The 6,592-nt window shown below is 36.7% G+C and overlaps 1 pseudogene; it reads right to left on the bottom strand.

Moving 5' to 3' along the window:
* The window catches only part of LOC107750466 (dynein heavy chain 6, axonemal-like), a 51,010-nt pseudogene that overhangs the window by 43,617 nt on the left and 801 nt on the right, over positions 1–6,592 (bottom strand).

Below are 6,592 nucleotides of genomic sequence, written 5' to 3'. Positions count from 1 at the left end.
AAATAAAGAAAATACAGAAAAAAGAAATACAGGAAAATTTAAATATAGTTGGATATAATGCATTTACTTTTTACCAATTAAGTTGTATTTTTGGCCCTTTGTAGTTAATGGTTTGGGCACATCTGCTCTAAATGAGCCAAATTATTCAATCATTTCTTATTTTGTAAGAGTGTGTTGAAGTGAAAAGTACATTTTCCAACCGACTAGTTGTGGAAATTTACAAATAGCATATTACAGTAGTAGGACACCAGTTTCCAATGCATTGAATTTCCACTGTTTTTCTATGTAAAATGCGCTAGACAGATATACAGTTTTATTTTCGGCCAATCAAGTTGGATTTTGGCCCTTCATAGTAAATGGTTTGGGCACCTCTGCTCTACATGTCTACCTCTGCTCTGCTCTGCTTCTAATAATTAAATCATTTCATAATTTTACGCATTTTAGAATTCAATTTTACAACCAATCAATTGTGGAAATTCACAAATTGGTAATCTCACTGGTAGGACACCAGTTTCCTCGTAGTAACACACACACATGAACAAACGAAAGCTTTTAATGAGTACACGCATTAGATGAGCAGCGGCATCTCTGACCCCTCTACTTCTCACCTAGTGTGATTTATCATCATTACTGGGATCAGACCAGGTAGTTTAATCACACACCTCAGCGATAAGAGCGTAGTTGGGCACCATCATGGCTATGGGTCGGAAGAGGGCATAGTGATGAAAGCAGCACACGTCATCACCAATTTTATCTCTCTCCCCTCAAACATGAACCGAGGTAGCTGCAGAACACAAACACAATCTAAACACATGCAGCTGCACATTTCCTGTATAACTGATGACAATGCATGTGTGTGTGTGTGTGTGTGTGTGTGTGTAATACCCTGGCTGCCCTGGCGTTTCTGATAGTGATGAGTTGTTGAGCGATGACTGACAGCACCTCGATGTTGATGCGATTGAACTCATCAAAGCAGCACCAGGCACCAGACTGAGCCAAACTGCTGAAGAACGTCCCTTTCATCTAAACACACAACTGCAATATAACACTTGCAGCAAACGGAATACTGAACCCTCTTACCATAAAATTACTTTACAACATAAAGGTAATGCATAAGAGTTAGGGGCCGGTAACACAGAATGCGTTTTTGCATTCCATTGTGCAGTATTTTCTTTTGTGTTTCCTTTTGCAGTGTCTTGTGCATAACACAGTGTTCTAAAAACACGGCACTCAAGTTCGATAGATATATACTTTATTGTCAGACAATGTCTGAAATGTTTCTTGCGTAACAGTGAATCTATTCTTACACACTAAATCTTTAAAAATACTGACAAATCTGACAAATTCCACTGCCCTGTGCCTCACATTTGACAAAAATGTGTCCTATGTGAACCCCTTAAACCACCATATGTAATTGTCTTTAGCACAATGACTATGATAAATCCGCTACAGTGATAAATTGGTCAGGCTGATAAATCTGACTGATGTTTGGACATTTCAAGTTTATTGTCCAAAAATCATGCCTCTTTCCCCCAGAGGGGAAAACCCGTTTTTTTTTTTGTTGTTGTTGTTTTACTGCTGGGTAAAGCTCTTAGATAGATGTCTACAGTGGTTTTCACGTACTGTACAGAGAGCTCCACTGGGGCTCTGCTGCCCCCTAGTGACAGATACGATGAATTCACTCTAATATTACAGGAAAACACAAGTATCTCATATTGGTTGTCTAGATGCTTAAAACAATAATGAGGAAAAAAGAAAACAGAAGTTGAACTGGCAAGAGAGACAGATTTGTACCTTATAGTCGAGTCCATCTGAACAGTTAAAGACCACACACTGGATTGCCAAAGCTTTCGCAAGGTCTTTAGGTGTCTCAGTTTAGCCTGTTCCTGCTGGACCTGCAGGAGCTCCTCCCAAATCCAACTGCAGCGCCCCCATCAGCCAGAGGTAACATCGATCCTAACATAAAAAAGCAAACAAACAGGCAGTTCACACACACCTGATTAGCACAATCATGCTCTTTAATAACTCTCACACACAGCATTCACAGATCCATGCATAAATTGTAAATGTATTTGTTACACACACTTTAGTATGAGTGCATAAACTTTTATTTCTTATGCGTGACATGCAATCTGATGTTTGACCACCCATTCACATCCATTGGTGAGCAAGTGATGGAATGCTACATTTCTCCAAATCTGTTCTGATGAAGAAAACTCATCTACATCTCGGATGGCCTGAGGGTGAATACATTTTCTACAAATAGTCATTTTTGGGTGAACTATTCTATAGTTTTTATAGATATTGTGATAACATTGTTATCAGGAATTCTTTTGGCCATGATAATCTTGTAGTGAAAATATAATATGTTCCACCTTTATTTGACCCTCTAGCTCTAACACTTTCTATTCTATTTTTTATTTTAAAAAAACAACAAAAAACAAACAAACACTAGCTTTCTATTTTTTCTATTCTATCTACTTGTTTTTCTTTGTGTGTGTGTATATGTGTGTGTGTGTATAATATATATATATATATATATATATACACCTTGCTACGTGTACTGCGTTAGGCTAACCGAGACTTGTCATTTGCACTTATATATTGTTGCTCTTTTGTTAGTTTTGACTGCTTTTATTGTCCTCATTTGTAAGTCGCTTTGGATAAAAGCGTCTGCTAAATGACTAAATGTAAATGTAAATATAATATTGTCACAGCCCTATTAAGAAGCACTGATCTGTTGCAAACAGGCCACATTTTTCTTGGTCCCTGTGTGATAAGAAGAAAGTAAAACACAAACCTTCTCTCTGACAAGCTCTGTGACGATGTCTCTGGCGTGCACATCTATGGTGATGTTCCGATGAAGACTGGGCAAATTCCCACGGACCAAAGCAGCAAGAGCATTCAGTCTCTATTTATACACATGCCCAGAGATAAATAGAGACAGACACACACATACAGTATGTAAAAACCAAATGAATGTACTACACATACTAAACTGTAAAAGACTTGCAAGGGAATGAAGACATCTATATGAAGATACATCATTTGGTCAATGAAAGCTATATGTTGTCACCTCAAAATTGGTGAGCTCAAATTCTTGTAATGCTTGATAGTGGTCATGATCTCCCTCTAGGCAGTTGTCCATGTCCCTGCACCACATGAGCTGAGAGATGGTCAACAGCACCTGCAGAAAAGCACAGGTGACAATCGCTCACACTCAGAGACGCACATAAACAATCTCACCTAGACAAGCACAAACCTGTGAGGGATGCCCAGCCACAACCCACTCCACTCTGGGTTTGCTCTGGTAGTCAGCAATTGCAGCTTTATTAAGTCTCCTAAGAGAGGAAAAAATGGCCTCCTCCACCTTCCCCAACCAGTCCTCTACATTTCCACGAGCCTTCAGGCCTTTCCCCAGTGCCACCTACAGCACAGACACACACATACATATTTTTAACATTATCCTCTTTTATTTTATAAATCCTTGCTATTTGGTCCATGTACCTTCAGATAATTTGTTTTCTCATTTTTGTTTTCTCATTTTCAAAACGTAAAAATGAATAATTTGTTCACTTATCATTTATAATGTTATTTATAGCTTTGGTGTACATTTTGACCATTTCATTTGGGGGGGTACAGTAATTCCCAAACATTTCACTTTTTTTTATCCAAAATGACATTTATCTATGGAAAATGGAAACACAGGTAGGACCTATTTGAAAATCATATTTAATGTTATTACATATATAAATATAAAAAAAAAAAAACAGCACTAATTATTTAACATTATACACATTTCTGCTTCATATGACATGTGTAGTAAACAGTATTTGGTTTGCAACAATATTTTATTAAAGTACAAAGACACTGGCTGTGTTATATCAACTCTTTATGAATTAATGCTGTACAGAAGATGGGGCGGTTCAGTGCTGCCCACACGTGCAAATGAAATAGTTAAGCCATAAACTGATTTGTACATAATAAAGGAAAACTAAAAATCTAATGCAAAAAAACGAGCTGTCTTTTCCTGTCATGCTATTCCTTTCCAAATAGGAAATTAAATGGTCAGAATGTTCACTGACCAGAAGAAGGGTCTAGATTTTTTTTTTTTTTTATACAAAAATGAGAAAACAAATGTAACACTTGGGGAGCACATATTCACTATTCACTATTAACAGTTTTCCCTGAACAAACTCTTAATTTGCTGCTTATTAATAGTTAGTAAGGTAGTTGTTAAGTTTAGGTATGGAGATCTAAAATATGCTCATGCAGAATCATTCATTAATATGAACTTTATAAGTACTAATAAACAGCCAATATGCTAGTAATATGCATGCTAATAAGCAATTAGTTAATAGTGAGAACTGGTCCTTAAAATAAAGTGTTACCAAACAAAGTAGCCAAAGGTACACTGACCCTATTGGTATTGAATTTGTCTTATACAAAAAGAAAAGAAAAGAAAAGAAAAGAAGAAAATTCACATTTTCTCCTTCAGGTGACACCATGGTTAAGATGTCATTAGTGTACTGTATTTTGTGACCAGTCTCGCCCTCTCCAGGGGTAAGCAGGGCGAACTCCAGCTGGGATATTGCATCAAAACACTTCCTCAGATGAGGCTGCACAGCCTGAGGGTTCCGCGTCTGAGCCAAAATCTCCAACAGTTCATCATTAAACAAGAAGTAGAACCTGAGCCACCTAAAGAAGTGAGAAAAGTCATGGCACGGCACCAAGAGAAATCAGCATTCTGATGAGAAACTGCTGTGAGTGTGTACGTGTGCATAGGAACCTTGGGAAGATGGGCTTGAAATGATAATTAATGCATTAATCGTACAGTTTAACAATCAGAAACTGTGAACAAAGGTCCTAACACACTCTTACCTGAATATCATCAGTTTCCCCAAGGATAAACACATCCTTGGAGTCCCGACGGGGCAGCACCACAAACTCTAAAAATGTTCTTTTAAATTGTAATAATATAATGTAATTAAATTATGTAATTAATTATTATTAATATTAAATCACATTAATATTATAAATAATATTGATAAATATATATAATCATATACACAATATAGACAATTTGACCTGACCATGTTTTGCTTAAGTGTCATCTGACATTATCAAGATGAATTTGTTCTGACACTGTTTAACTCTATGTGTGAAATGTTGAAGGTGTCTGAATAAATTTTGGTTTGACTGTATATACTGTATATGCACACACACACACTGTATTTTTGATCAAATAAATGCAGCCTTGGTGAGTATAAGAGACTTTTGAAAAACATTTTTAAAAATCATACCAACCCCAAACTTTTGAATGGTAGTGTACTCCTAATAGTGTACTCCTGGTAGTGTACTCCTAATACTACACTCTAAAAAATGCTGGGTTAAATACAACCCAGTGCTGGGTAAAATAGGGACAACCCCAGCAATTGGGTTGTTTTGACCCAGTGGTTGGGTTACTACCCAGAAGGCTGGGTTAAACATTTAACCCAACCGCTGGCTCAAAACAGCCCAATTGCTGGGTTTGTCCCTATTTTACCCAGCACTGGGTTGTATTTAACCCAGCATTTTTTTCATGGTTGAAGAGCAATGACACACTAGCCAACCTCCCCCACCTTTTCTCGCATGCTCTCCTCGTTCTCTTTGAGACAGGCCCTGAACAAACTCTTAATTTGCTGCTTATTAATAGTTAGTAAGGTAGTTGTTAAGTTTAGGTATGGAGATCTAAAATATGCTCATGCAGAATCATTCATTAATATGAACTTTATAAGTACTAATAAACAGCCAATATGCTAGTAATATGCATGCTAATAAGCAATTAGTTAATAGTGAGAACTGGTCCTTAAAATAAAGTGTTACCAAACAAAGTAGCCAAAGGTACACTGACCCTATTGGTATTGAATTTGTCTTATATCAGTTTCCCCAAGGATAAACACATCCTTGGAGTCCCGACGGGGCAGCACCACAAACTCTAAAAATGTTCTTTTAAATTGTAATAATATAATGTAATTAAATTATGTAATTAATTATTATTAATATTAAATCACATTAATATTATAAATAATATTGATAAATATATATAATCATATACACAATATAGACAATTTGACCTGACCATGTTTTGCTTAAGTGTCATCTGACATTATCAAGATGAATTTGTTCTGACACTGTTTAACTCTATGTGTGAAATGTTGAAGGTGTCTGAATAAATTTTGGTTTGACTGTATATACTGTATATGCACACACACACACTGTATTTTTGATCAAATAAATGCAGCCTTGGTGAGTATAAGAGACTTTTGAAAAACATTTTTAAAAATCATACCAACCCCAAACTTTTGAATGGTAGTGTACTCCTAATAGTGTACTCCTGGTAGTGTACTCCTAATACTACACTCTAAAAAATGCTGGGTTAAATACAACCCAGTGCTGGGTAAAATAGGGACAACCCCAGCAATTGGGTTGTTTTGACCCAGTGGTTGGGTTACTACCCAGAAGGCTGGGTTAAACATTTAACCCAACCGCTGGCTCAAAACAGCCCAATTGCTGGGTTTGTCCCTATTTTACCCAGCACTGGGTTGTATTT

Source organism: Sinocyclocheilus rhinocerous, unplaced genomic scaffold (genome assembly GCF_001515625.1).
Source record: "Sinocyclocheilus rhinocerous isolate Xijiao unplaced genomic scaffold, SAMN03320098_v1.1 scaffold1, whole genome shotgun sequence".
NCBI lineage: Eukaryota > Metazoa > Chordata > Actinopteri > Cypriniformes > Cyprinidae > Sinocyclocheilus > Sinocyclocheilus rhinocerous.
Note: the sequence above shows the minus strand (reverse complement) of the source record. Positions and strands in the feature narration are given on the sequence as shown.